The sequence below is a fragment of the Tachysurus fulvidraco genome, chromosome 15 (genome assembly GCF_022655615.1).
Source record: "Tachysurus fulvidraco isolate hzauxx_2018 chromosome 15, HZAU_PFXX_2.0, whole genome shotgun sequence".
Classification (NCBI taxonomy): Eukaryota; Metazoa; Chordata; class Actinopteri; order Siluriformes; family Bagridae; genus Tachysurus; species Tachysurus fulvidraco.
In genome coordinates, this window is record NC_062532.1 from 22,136,251 (window position 1) to 22,151,250 (window position 15,000).

At 40.0% G+C, this 15,000-nt stretch overlaps 1 protein-coding gene and 1 pseudogene across 1 annotated transcript in view; both read left to right on the forward strand.

Annotated features, from left to right (window-relative positions):
• LOC125138716 overlaps window positions 1-6,130 on the forward strand; it is a 13,135-nt pseudogene extending 7,005 nt beyond the window's left edge.
• Window positions 1-15,000, forward strand: part of LOC113663923 (deleted in malignant brain tumors 1 protein-like) — a 162,710-nt gene that overhangs the window by 41,273 nt on the left and 106,437 nt on the right. The window lies entirely within an intron of this gene.

Below are 15,000 nucleotides of genomic sequence, written 5' to 3' on the forward strand. Positions count from 1 at the left end.
GACCTCAGTGACGTATTGTTATTGTTGGTGTTTTAACGTCCTCCAGCTGACACGAACATCCACAAACCGCAAGGACGAATGTTTACACCGGCTGGAGGAGGAACCTGGGGGAGGAACCGGGGGAGGAACCGGGGAAGGAACCTGACACGCTTCATCACTGAAGCAGAGAGAAAAGAGAGGGAGGAGAGGGAGAGAAGAGAGTATGAGCGATTGGGTGAGAAGGAGAGAAGAGAGTGAGAAAAGAGGAAGAGTGTAGGAGAAAAAAGAGTGGGAAAAGAGGCAGAGGAACAAGAAAGAGAGAAAGAGGGAGGAGAGAGTGTGAGGGGGAAAAGAGAGAGAGAGAGAGAGAGAGAGAGACAGATTGGAAGAGAGGGAGAGAAGAGAATGGGGATTGTGGAGAAGGATAGAGAAAGAATATGTGAGAAAAGAGAGGGAGAGAAGAGAATGGGAAGAAAGAGAGAGAGAGAAACAGAGAGAGAGAGAGAGCTGATGATGGAGAGAGATTTTAATGGTATTGTATTTAATATAATTCTGTAAATCTACAGCACATTTTCTCCTCACACATCAGCGCGTCAGGAGGTCGGAGCATCTCACCGCAGCGCCGTTATCCTGAGCTCTGATTGGTCAGGAGGTGTTGATTAGTTTCCTGTAAGCGCAGCTCTGACCGCAGAGCAGATGAACGGCGCGACTCCGTATTAATGCGTTTCTATAGTAACCGCTCGCACGTGACGATCAGTACACGAACGCTTGACGTTTTAAGCTCCGTTTCCTTTAAGGGTGAAGTTTCGGTTTTAAACCTTTACTGACGGAGGCTTCGGCGTCTGATCTCACCAACCGAATCCTTCAGAAAGAGGAGTTTCTGCTCTGTGGCGTCTCGGTCACGTGACCAGCGGCGTGACGTTCCATTATTTATTAGTTTGACCAGAGAGAGAAGAGAGAGCTGGTAGAACACAAGTGAGAACAGGAACTGACTGTTTTAGGGACGTCCCACGGGGTGAAATAATAAAAAACTAAAAGCTAAAATGGGAGAAAAGAATATTTGAAGAAATAGTAGCGCTGGAGAAATTGTGTGATGTATACAGGATGTTCACTTTCTGTGATATAAAGACGGCGTTATTATTCGTCTTATAGCATTTATTATTTCATTCTATAAGATAATTTGGGGGTTAGAAAGTCCAATCTGGCAACCCTAAATCACTTCAGCTTTGATTCTTGGCTGAAATGTTTTTCCTGCATCGCTAACAATAAGGACTTAAAAGGTTTAGGAAGATTATATGGATCTGGGGGGGGGGGCAGTGAGAGGGAGACAGCAAGAGAGAGGGAGAGAGAGGAGAGGGAGAAGGAGCAAGAGAGAGAGGGAGAGAGGGAGGGAGAGACAGAGGAGAGGGGGAGAGGGAGAGAAAGGGAGAGAGAGGAGAGAAAGGGAGAGAGAAGGAGGGGAGGTGGAGCAGGTATGTAAGAGAAAGAAAGAAATAAATAGCGAACAGGAGAAAATGTTTGCATGAACACATCGAACCAAAATGAAGATGCATTTTAACAGTAGAACAAGGAGCCTGTGTGTGGGGCAGAAAGGGGGGCAATAACGAATGTAAACAGGGCAAATAAATAAAAATGACAGGATCAGATAGAACTAAGAAGAAAATACTAAGGGTGCAGTTTGTGTGTGTGTGTGTGTGTGTGTGTGTGTGTGTGTGTGTGTGTGTGTGTGTTTATCTGCTACATACAGATGGTGTGAGAGAGAGACAGAGAGAGGGAAGGGAGTTTTTGAGAGAGATTGTAGAAGAGAGAGGATAGAAAAAAGAGATAGATACTTCCTATCTACCTCTCTTACTCTCTCTATCTCTCCTCACACTATCATCTTCTTCTACCCCTCACTTTTTCTCTCTCTCTCTTCCTCTCCCTCTTTCTTTTCTCTCTCTCTCTCTCTCTCTCTTGTCCTCTCTCTCTCTCTTCCTCTCTCTTCTTCTCTCTCGCTCTCCTCTCCCTTTTTCTCTCTCTTTCTTTCTCTCTCTCTCTCTCTCTCTCTCTCTTTCTCTCTGCTCTCTCTCTCTTCCCTCTCTCTCTTTCTCCGTCTTTCCTTCCTCGCTATCTCTTCCTTCTCCTGCTTTCTTCTCTCTCTCTTCTTCCTTCTATCTAAATATCTCACTTCTCTGCCCTGAGTATGAGAAGAATTGTTTGTTTTCGTCCTTAAAGTTGTGTGTGAGTTGTGAGTTTATGAAGTTTATTCATGGACCCTGAGCTGGATCAATATCTCTCTCTCTCTGTCTCTCTCTCTCTCTCTCACACACACACACACACACACACACACACACACACACACACACACACACACACACACACTCACTGTGTGCGAGAGTGCAGGAGAGCTTCAACACTGTGCTGTGTGATGTTACTGGGTTCGATTAGTGCAGCACACCGACATCGTTCATCACTGATATTAACAGCTTCATCTGCTAGTGCTGTGTGTGTGTGTGTGTTGTGTGTGTGTGGTGTGTGTGTGTTGTGTGTGGTGTGTGTGTTGTGTGTGTGTTGTGTGTGTGTTGTGTGTGTAGGGCGGTTGTACACTGTAACAAAGAAACTAGCAGCCGTATATGATGTAATGTATGGTGTGTGTGTGTGTGTGTGTGTGTGTGTGTGTGTGTGTGTGTGTGTGTGTGTAGGGCGGTTTTACTGTAACAAAGAAACTCTGCAGCCGTATATGATGTATGGTGTGTGTGTGTGTGTGTGTGTGTGTGTGTGTGTGTGTGTGTGTGTGTGTGTGTGTGTGTAGGGCGGTTTTACTGTTACAAAGAAACTCTGCAGCCGTATTTGATGTATGGTGTGTGTGTGTGTGTGTGTGTGTGTGTGTGTGTGTGTGTGTAGGGCGGTTGTACTGTAACAAAGAAACTCTGCAGCCGTATATGATGTATGGTGTGTGTGTCTGTGTGTGTGTGTGTGTGTGTGTTATCTGCAGAAAACCCTTCCATCTTTTCACAGCTTCTGCTTTTACACTGCTGTCGTTTAATTCCAGATTTTTCCATCTATCATGAATGTGTGTATTCTGTTGTAACATTTTCCTACATTTCCTCACCACCCCTCTCCTCTCTCGTCTTTTCTTCTCTCTTAGCTGATATTTCTTCTCTCTTCAGCTTTAAAATAGTTCTTTCATCATCATTACATCATTCCCACACTGACTTTACAGACTCTCAGTGAACAGCAGCAGCAGCAGCATAAATGCAGTTGTGGCGACATCTAGTGTTGAAAGAGAGAATGACATTTTAACGGCACTTTTTATCGTGTCACTCTCTTCTTTTAAACTCCTCCTAGTGAAGACAGACACATCTGTGATGACTTTCTATGAGCCCTGTATTCATGTTCACACCTAAATGAAAGAAGAATTTGGCTCAATGTGTGTTATGATGACCCCAAAAAAACACAATTTTTCAGCATTGTGCTCGTCCCGAATATATATTTGTGTGTGATCTACATGAATACCCAGAGATGAGGGAGTTCAGTCCTTCAGACTTCAGTACCAATTTCTGGAGTAGATGGATGATGTTGAGGAATGACTGTTGTGGCTGTTTGCTCTTTTCTTTCCTCTGAAGATCGTCTTACGATTAAGAGTTTTATGGAGATCTCCTTGTATCTGAATTGTTTGCTCCATCCGTCTTCCTCCATCCAGCTGTCCGAAACGATCCGGAACAAGAAGAAGAAGGAGGAAGAAGAAGCCGGAGTGCACAGAGAGCTACATTATGGATTCGGAGACGGAAGCGGATGATCGAGCGAGGTGAGGAAAGCTCACCAGGAGACGTTTCCGTCGCTGTGTCAACTGGGAAATACACCACGGTAAGTGAGACGCACCAGCAGAGGGCGCTCGTCCTTCACGTCTCGCCGCTCTGTGCTGCCATGGAGCTCGGCGTGATCCGGTCTCTCCTCTCGTCCTTGTAGAATAACAGTTCGGATCACAGAGTCTCTCTGGACGTCGATCTGTGGGATAAATTCAGCGAACTTTCCACCAAGTGCATCATCCAAAACAGTGGAGTTCGCCAAACAGCTGCGCCCGGCTTCACCACGCTGACCCATCGCAGATCAGATCACACTGCTCAAGCAGCCTGCCTCGACATCCTGGTGAGTGAGACACCACAACACACACACACACACACACACACACACACACACACACCCCAACATTAATAATACACAATCATAACTAAGTACATTATTTTCCTTTATTAACTATTTTCATTCTGAGTTAAAGAACAATGTTATGATTTTTATCCATTTAAACAGTTTATCTCAAAGACACCATTTATGGGAGGAGTTCCAGTGTTGTGTTAGGAGAATAAAAATTGTGTTTAGTTTATACGCGCTGGATTGTCATGCCGTTCGTCTCGTCCTCTTGTGTCTCAGATTTTGCGGATTGCACACGCTACACTCCCCGATCCGGACACCAGACGTTCTCAGACGGACTGACGCTGAACCGGACTCAGATGCACAACGCCGGGTTCGGGCCTCTCACCGACCTCGTGTTCGCCTTCGCCGATCAGCTGCTGCCGCTGGAGATGGACGATGCGGAGACGGGGCTGCTCAGCGCCATCTGCCTGCTGTGTGGAGGTACTGCAGCGCTTTACTCCAGGACAACACGCTAAATATCTGACTAACGTCTGTGAGATAGAAGCAGAGTGATGTTTTAGCAAGATCAAAGTTTTCACACTCTAGTTTACAGACAGATTCCAGCTGAAGGAGTTTGACTCCACTGCATGTTTGACACTAATGAGAGCGTCACACTAGAAGCGAAGTGAATAAAGAACTTTAACTGATATCACGAGTCTTTTCTCCGTCTGTACAGATCGTCAGGACCTGGAGGAGTCGACAAGGGGACATCCTGCAGGAGCCGCTGCTGGAAGCGTTTTGAAGATCTATGTGAGGAAGAGGAGGCCTCATAAACCACACATGTTCCCCAAAATGCTGATGAAGATCACAGACCTCAGGAGCATCAGCGCTAAAGGTGAGAAACAGGATCTAATAGAAAATTATTTAACATCATCTAACCAAACAGAGTAAAAAAAAATAGTAATAAAATATTTTTCACAGTATAAAGTGGAACAGTACAGATAGAGATGTGTATATAGTTATGTGCCTGCTGGAGGGGGCGTGGCTATGCAATTTATTGACCACGTCAGTGCTTCCTGGAGAGTCTTTATATAAAGATACTGTATATGATCAGAATGTGCTACCAGCGGAGGTGACCATCTGACCATTACACCTCTCTTTCTCTCTCTCTCTCTCCCTCTCTCTCTCTGTCTCTCGTTCCCCAGGTGCAGAGCGAGTGATCACGCTGAAGATGGAGATCCCTGGCTCCATGCCTCCACTCATCCAGGAGATGCTGGAGAACTCTGAGGGTTTGGAGAACAGCAGTGTGAATCCTCCCAGCAGCTGCAGCCCAAGTCTCTCACCTAGCTCCATACACAGCAGCCCATCGTCACACTCGCCCTGAATCTCTCTCTCTCTCTCTCTCTCTCTCTCTCTCTCACAAACACTTTCTCTCTCTCACACACAAACACACACTTATATTAACATGTTTGCCCGGAAGCTGCTCCATGACTCAGGAACCACGGAGGCAAGTGTGCAGCCGAGTCTGAGAGTGAGAGCCTGGCTTCAGGACCGTGATGTGTAACGTGGCTGATTGAGACGATCCTCTCTCTCTCTCTCTCTCTCTCTCTCTCTCTCTCTCTCTCGCTCTCTCTCACACACACATACACACTTACACACACACACACAGGCTGAGACTGAGTCACACTAACAAGGTGTGCTCTTCAGTAGAACTCCTGACTTACCAATCTGATCTGGAGCAGCTTGCACTTTGGATTGCGATCTAACACCAGACGGAGGATTCTAATCGGCGACGCGGGGAAGGACGTGAGATCGTGTACGTGGTGCACACTCGCAGGAAACCTTTCTATTTTTCACTCCCATATGAACTCTACAGTGACGTTTTTGGACTTCCCGTAATCTGTAGATTTAACGAACGAGGAGACGACAAACCGGAGACACGGGACGTCCGATGTCCAGAAGTCATCAGGGACATGTTTTTGTGTTTGTTTTGTTTTCTTAAGAAAGATATATGAATATATAAATATCTATATTGAAAGAAAATGAGATGATTTCAAAAATTGTGTCGATGCAGGAAAAAAAAATCTCACATTTACTCTTATTTGTCCTAAGAGTTGAATATAGTTCAGTTCTGTTTGCTGTCTCACTTCACTGCAGAAAAAGATTGTTGTGGATGTTATGATGTTGTACGCTGTTCAGTCAGAACTAATCTCATACTCACAATCACACTGAGGGGGGAGCAGTGTGGCAATTGTCAGTGGGAGAGGGGCAGGGTGGCGATTGTCAGTGGGGAGGGGCAAGGTGGTGTTTGTCAGTGGGGAGGGGCAAGGTGGCGATTGTCAGCAGGGGAGGGGCAAGGTGGCGATTGTCAGCGGGGACGGGGCAAGGTGGCAGTTGTCAGCGGGGGAGGGGCAAGGTGGCGATTGTCAGCGGGGGAGGGCTCATGGTGGCAATTGTCAGTGGCAGGAGAAGCCGGCTGAAGATTGGAACCGGGGGAGGGGAGAAAATTCAAACGTAACTAAAGACAGAAGGTTATTTATCTCGTCATTGTTAGATCTGTTCAGAAGATCATCGAACAAATTATTAAGGAATGTTAACAGTGGAGGTGAACAAGTCAGTAATGTATCAAAACACACACACTATGGTTAGCTAATGCAATGAACACGTATGCAGTCATCCATTAAATCATTTCACAGTCAGATGTGTGGTCCAGTCTCTAAAAGTTCCAGGATACCGATTTGTCCGCCTCTGTCGAAACAACCGACTTAAGCATTTTACACATGAAGCGTTTATCTTTTACAGTGCAGTCAAATCCCGAAAGCCCGGTCTGCAGAGAGATTATTACACTCTCATGTACACAACCACAACACTGCCTCGGTTTTGTCCTTCTCATTCATCCTCATCTACAACTCCACTGCCTCCGTGAGACAATCAGTTTTCCCGTAGCTCCACAGTAACTCTGCGTGTACGGACCAGGCCGAGCGACACCGGACACCGGGATCGAATCTCGCAAACGTTGGACTTGCATCATGAGAGCAGTGAGTCTGTTGTTGAAAGAGAATTCAGTTCATTTCCCTCCCAAGATGTTGCTGCAAATGAATACCAAACTGGCCTTTGAACTTCATCCATCGCGTCACCGGCTTCGGCATCCAACATGTTCACTACAAACTCACCATGATCCGGTCCTGATCCCAGACTATTTACCCCCTGAGGTACCACCACCATGAGCATCTAAAAGCTTATAACACATGCCTCCTCACTTTCGGTCCCGGTTTCCACTGAAGACACGAATCATCACTGTACCTGTGTGCAATACCTCTTCACAAAATAAAACAGATATTAAGATGCTTGAAAGACTTCCACGTTTCACTTTGACTATGCACGCGACTTGCACAGAATCTCGAATCTCAACGTGTTTCGGCTTCCTCTGAACTTCCTTTCGGTGTTCAGTAAACGTGAACATGACCATGTTAGAACACTGCCCAAAAACTATCACTGCCAGCGAGCCACATCATTTCACACGTCTTAAAACATGTCGATGTCACACGGCCTCCAGCACAAAGACGTCGTCTTCTGTTCTTTTTTTTTCTGTTCTGCTCCGACACTTGTTACACATTCAAACGCACAAATGTTGTTTCTCTTGTACCATGAACTGGATGATGATGATGATGATGATGATGATAATTTTTATTAAAGACTGATGTTTTGTGTGTGTTTCTGATCATGATGAAAAAAGCTCTGTTCTTTCACACAGCTCGATTTTATTAGAATAGAATTTCAACAGTGATCGTTTAGTTTTAGATCGTTTTACACCAACACACATTTCTGAGTTGTTGCTTTCACACATTTGGCTCAGGTTTTCTTTAAGTAACTATAAAAACATTCATTGTTACTGATACAAAATCACTAAACTGAAATATGAACAAAATTATTTAAGAATTTATTGAGCTTTTACGTTTTCTAAAAATCGTCATTTGTCGTCATTCAGTCAGACGTTTCAATTTAATGTCTACAAAATGACGAAAGCTTCAACAAAATGTTAAATGTGGTTTTAAATGACAAAATTAATTTATGTACATTTACTTCAGACTTTTTCTAGTTACTGGTTTGTCTCATTAACCAAATGGCTTTTCTGTGTCCAGTGAAATCATTTGATCAGCTCTTCTCTTTGGATTGTACAATTCGGTAGGTTTTATACTTTATCTCATTAACAACCTCTTCATGATTTCTAGAACATGAAACACACAAATAGGAAGTAGACAGGAAGTAAAGGAGGAAATCAGTCAAATCACAGCATAAAGGATAAAGGTCAGTTCGTTAGTTATATATTATTGTCAATGTCACTCAGAAGCACACTTACTGAAGTATTGCTGTAAACTTTGCAGACGTGAGAATTTCTTTGCATGCACTTGCAGTGTTGCTAAAGTTGTGGTTTCAATCGTAGTTTTATGGTTTCTGCCTTTTAGAACAAGGAACTGGTCAACACTTTGTTTTAGAGTGTCACCACGACAAGATTTCAGCAGTGACCAGTATAATAACACCAATCTTAACAAAGCCTTATATAGACATATAAGTTTAACATGCAGCAAAAAACTTTGAGGTTTTTTACTCACTTTAACAGGAACTGACCATAAATAAACTCCACCTATTTGGTTGCATGAAGAAACATAAAGCATCGCTTGTCATTACCTCATGAGGTTCTTTGTGCAGCAGTGAATGTTGTAATTAGCATCAAACTGATTTACATCTTAAGGACCAGGATGCTGAATCTTCACCTCACTTTAACGCTCGGTAAATTCAACATTTATATCAATACGTTTGTCTTGTGATTAATATTATTGTATAATGTATAATTTCCACATTTTATATGTGAATTATATCCTTTGGGGTATATATTTCTATTTTTTTAAAATAGAAATTTCTTACTATGCTTTGGATGATGCCAGAATTTAAATATATATTTAAATGTGAAGACGTTCTCCAGATGAAGACATTTACAAAGCAGGTTTACTTTTACCTGAAGTCTCCTATATATATATATATACATATATATATTTTTTGTTGGAATTTTGTTAGTTAAATTTAAATTCAATTTATTTGTGTAGCACTTTTAACAATTCCCATTGTCTCAAAGCAGCTTTACAGAAGTATAGAAGAAGAAAAGGGTATATATATATACGTATATATATAAGAGTATAGATTGTAGAGATAGATAGAGAGAGAGAGAGACGAGAGATGGCTAGAGATATAGATAGGATGAGAGAGATATATATAATTAGTAATAGATAAGGATATATATATATATATAGATATAGTATAGATAATATATATATATAGAGACGTATATAATATAATGGATATATATACGTATATATATAGATATATATATATAGATATATATATATATACGTATATATTATATATAATAATATATATATATAATATATATATATATATATATATATATATATACGTATATACGTATATATACGTATATACGTATATATACGTATATACGTATATATATATATATATATATATATATATATATATATATATATATACGTATATATACGTATATACGTATATATATATTTTTATATATATGTATATATATATATATATATATACCCTTTTCTTCTTCTATACTTCTGTAAGCTGCTTTGAGACAATGGGAATTGTTAAAAGTGCTACACAAAATAAATTGAATTTAAATTTAACATTAACAAATTCCAATAGAATAATCATAAGCATTTTGAAAAATGTTTAATATCTTTCACCAAAGGTTGCTGCAGGTTGTGCTGCGACAGACCAGATCAATGTCCATAGTCTCCATCACCTCCATCTGTTTCACAAATCATTCTGTTATTTTCTGTATTTTTTTCCATAAATTAAAAAAAAACTTTGGGTGGACAAATTCCTGCTCACTGCTGATGTCGCCTGAGCTCAAGAAGCACAACATGTCAAACCTTGAGGTGAATGGGCTACAACAGGATAAGATTACAGACTCACACAAACTGATTAAAGATTAGGCAAAAAGGAATCAGATGGTCTATTGGTCACAAGTTCTTGACCTGTATCTGTGTTTTTTATACATTGTGTTTCTTCTGCATGTTGAATAATTGAATAACTGCCTAAATAAACAGGTGCACAGTGTTTCTAATAAAATGGACAGAGTGTTTTAACATTTACCCATTTTTAATTTTTATGAATGGTGCCCATAACTTCTGGAGAGGATTGTTCTGGAGTGTGCTGTGGCATATTAAATATATTATAAATAGTACGTTTTTCTGCGTGACAAATGCAGTGTGTGTGGCAGGAGAGCATGACAAAAGAGATGAGTGACTTTCACGCTCATTGTGTGAGACATGAGAGCCCTGTGAGTCACCGTCACGCTCAGTGTGTGAGACTTGAGAGCCCTGTGTTAGTTATATATTATTGTCAATGTCACTCAAAGCACACTTACTGAATTATTGCTATAAACTTTGCAGACGTGAGAATTTCTTTGCATGCACTTGCAGTGTTGCTAAAGTTGTTATTTCAACCGTAGTTTTCAAGGAACTGGTCAACACTTTGTTTAAGAGTGTCACCATGACAAGAGTGCAGCAGTGACCAGTAAAATAACACCAATCTTAACAAAGCCTTATTTTAATTTTAAACTTCAATTGTATGTATTCATATATTTATTTTCATTCTTATTTTTTCTTATTGTTATTGTTATGCATATTTAATTTTTTATCACTTATCTGCTTTAATACGTCTGTAAAACTGCTCTGAGACAGTTTTACAGTTTACAAAATTTCCTGTTTTTAAATGAAGAAAAGACTGAAGTAATAATGTTTAGCCCAAATGAGAACTCTCAGTCCTCAAGCTTCAATCTAGAGAGTTTATCTGTTTTTAGATCTTCACAGGTGCAGAATCTTGGCATCTTTATTGATCAGAACTTAAAATTTGACAAACACATCTCGTCCGTTATCGGGTCTAGCTTTTACCAACTGCAGATTCTCTCCAAAATTAAACACTTTTTTACCCCTAAGACCTTAGAAATGGCTGTTCATGCGTTTATAACCTCTCGCTTAGATTACTTTAACTCTTTATATTGCGGTATATCTAAAACTCAGATTACGCGTCTCCAGCTCGTTCAAAATGCTGCTGCCAGATTTCTCTGCAGTTGTCGCAAACATGAACACATCACTCCCATTCTCAAATCTCTACACTGGCTTTCGATTTCTCAGAGAATAGATTTTAAGATTTTACTCTTTGTCTATAAGTCTCTCCATAATATCGCTCCTCTCTACCTATCTGAACTTCTTCATCCCTATTTTCCTATTAGAAGTCTCCGTTCATCTGACCAGGCTTTGTTGGTTGTCCCTCGTGTACGGCTCAAGCGTAGAGGAGAGCGTGCCTTTTCTGTGGCCGGTCCTGAATTATGGAACTCCCTGCCACTAGAGATTAGGATGGCACCCACCATTTCTAGTTTTAAGTCCATGCTAAAGACCCACTTATTTTCTCTAGCCTTTTCATGATTGCTCAGGGTTTTATGTCTGTTATATCTTATGGTCTTAAACTGGCTATTTTATTTTATTTTATTTTTTTGATTTCTTATTTTAGTTTCTTGTACTATCTTATTGTGTATTTTTTAAGTGTATCTGAAATATCAAACGCACTGTGAAGCACTTTGGTCAGCCGTGTGGCTGTTTGTAATGTGCTATATAAATAAACTTGAACTTGAACTTGAACTTGAACAGTGGGAATTGTTAAAAGTGCTACACAAATAAAGTGAATTTGAATTTAACATTAACAAAATTCCAACAAAATAACCATAAACATTTTGTAAAATGTTAATATCTTTCTCAAAAGGTTCCTTTGGGTTGGGCTGCGACAGACAGATCAATGTCGATAGTCTATCACCTCCATCTGATTCAAAAATCATTCTGTTATTTTCTGTATTTTTTTCCATAAAATAAAAAAAAACTTTGGGTGGACAAATTCCTGCTCACTGCTGATGTCGCCCGAGCTCAAGAAGCACAACATGTCAAACCTTGAGGTGAATGGGCTACAACAGGATAAGATTACAGACTCACACAAACTGATTAAAGATTAGGCAAAAAGGAATCAGATGGTCTATTGGTCACAAGCTCTTGACCTGTATCTGTGTTTTTTATACATTGTGTTTCCTCTGCATGTTGAATAATTGGATAACTGCCTAAATAAACAGGTGCACAGTGTTTCTAATAAAATGGACAGAGTGTTCTAACATTTATTACCCATTTTTTATTTTTATGAAAGGTGCCAATAAATTCTGGCTAGGATTGATCCGGGGTTTATTATTATTATTATTATTATTATTATTATTATTATTATTATTATTATTATTATTATTATTAATAAACAAAAGACAGCTTTGGTTTTTCCATCACTGGCTTCATGAACTTCCTCCTCTTTATTTCTCTCTACAGTCGGTGTTCTTAGAGCTTCTCTGCTGGCTGGTAAGTCTAATTTTCATTTGAATCCATTTAATTTACTCTCTAGATCAGACATCCAACTCACCTTCTGCCCAGGTCACATCAGCACTTTTTGATCCTTTGAAGTATTATAAACTGTAGATATAAAAGGTGCATTAGACAAAATTAGGTGTGACGTTAAAGCATGCATGACCTTGCAATTGCTTGAAACCCAACTTACACTTATAAGTACATGAGATTCATCTCATACTCATTTATGAGAATAGTCACAGAACAGCTTCCTGTTTGGCAGGAAGTGGTAAGCCACAGACAGGGCAGTCTCATATCACCTGAATCAAAGTGCTCTTCTTCTGGCAATTAAACACCATAAACGAATCCTTTCTCCAAGATCAAGCATGTCTTTGGTTCTCAACTTAATAAACTCAGCTTTGCCCAGTTACACTTAGTTCTTTAAGTTTGTTCTTAACTTTCAGCTTGTTAGCATATTGTTAAGAAAGAATAGAATAAAATAGAACAGTTGAACAGAAAGTCACATTAATTATATTATTATAATTATAAATAATTTCCTGAAAATGGAAAAATAAAGTATTTAATGAAGGTGGAAAATCTGTGTATCTGTGTATATGCCTACTCGTGTGTAGTGTGGCTGTTATTTATTTAAAAACATATTTAATACAGCACTTTTTTTATTGTTTCATAAGATAGTTATGTTAGGTGATGTATAAGATAATTGATACATGGTCTGTGAGTATTGTGTTGTCTGTGTTTGGTTTGTTGTCTGAGTATTGTGTTGTCAGTGTGTTGTCTGTGAGTATAGTCTTGTCTGTGTGTTGTTGTTGAGTATTGTGTTGTCTGAGTATTGTGTTGTCTATGTGTATTGTGTTGTCTGTGTGTTTGTGAGTATTGTGTTGTCTGTGTGTTTGTGAGTATTGTGTTGTCTGTGTGTTTGTGAGTATTGTGTTGTCTGAGTATTGTGTTGTTTGTGAGTATTGTGTTGTCTGAGTATTGTGTTGTCTGTGTGTTGTCTGTGAGTATTGTGTTGTCTGTGTGTGTTGTTTGTTGTCTGTGTGCATTGTGTTGCCTGTGTGTTGTCAGTGAGTATTGTGTTGTCTGTGTATTGTGTTGTTCGTGTGTTTGTGAGTATTGTGTTGTCTTTGAGTATTGTGTTGTCTGTGTGCATTGTGTTGTCTGTGTGTTGTCAGTGAGTATTGTGTTGTCTGTCTATTGTGTTGTGTTGTCAGTGAGTATTGTGTTGTCTGTGTGTATTGTGTTGTCTGTGTTTGTGAGTATTGTGTTGTCTGTGTGTATTGTGTTGTCTATGTGTTTGTGAGTATTGTGCTGTCTGTGTGTATTGTGTTGTCTGAGTATTGTGTTGTCTGTGTGTTTGTGAGTATTGTGTTGTCTTTGAGCATTGTGTTGTCTGTGAGTATTGTGTTGTCTGTGTGTTGTCTGTGAGTATTGTGTTGTCTGTGTTTGTTGTCTATGTGCATTGTGTTGTCTGTGTGTTGTCAGTCAGTATTGTGTTGTCGGTGAGTATTGTGTTTTCTGTGAATCTTGTGTAGTCAGTGAGTATTGTGTTGTCTGTGTTTTCCTTGAGTATTGTGTTGTCTGTAAATACTGTGTTGCCTTTGAGCATTGTGTTGTCTGTGAGTATTGTGTTGTCTGTGTGTTGTCTGTGAGTATTGTGTTGTCTGTGTGTTGTCTGCGAGTATTGTGTTGTCTGTGTTTTGTCAGTCAGTATTGTGTTGTCTGTGTGTATTGTGTTGTCTGTGAGTAGTGTGTTGTCTGTGTGTTGTCTGTGAGTATTGTGTTGTCTGTGTGTTGTCTGTGAGTATTGTGTTGTCTGTGTGTTGTCTGTGAGTATTGTGTTGTCTGTGTGTATTGTTTGTTGTCTATGTGCATTGTGTTGTCTGTGTTTTGTCAGTCAGTATTGTGTTGTCTGTGTGTATTGTGTTGTCTGTGAGTAGTGTGTTTTCTGTGAATATTGTGTTGTCAGTGAGTATTGTGTTGTCTGTGAGTATTGTGTTGTCTGTGTTTTCCTTGAGTATTGTGTTGTCTGTAAATACTGTGTTGTCTTTGAGCATTGTGTTGTCTGTGAGTATTGTGTTGTCTGTGTGTTGTCTGTGAGTATTGTGTTGTCTGTGTGTGTTGTTTGTTGTCTATGTGCATTGTGTTGTCTGTGTGTTGTCAGTCAGTATTGTGTTGTCTGTGAGTATTGTGTTTTCTGTGAATATTGTGTTGTCAGTGAGTATTGTGTTGTCTGTGTGTATTGTGTTGTCTGTGAGTATTGTGTTGTCTGTGTTTTCCTTGAGTATTGTGTTGTCTTTGAGTATTGTGTTGTCTGTATGTTGTTTGTGAGTATTGTGTTGTCTGTGAGCATTGTGTTGTCTGTGAGGATTGTCTTTGTGTGTATTGTGTTGTCTGTGAGTATTGTGTTGTCTGT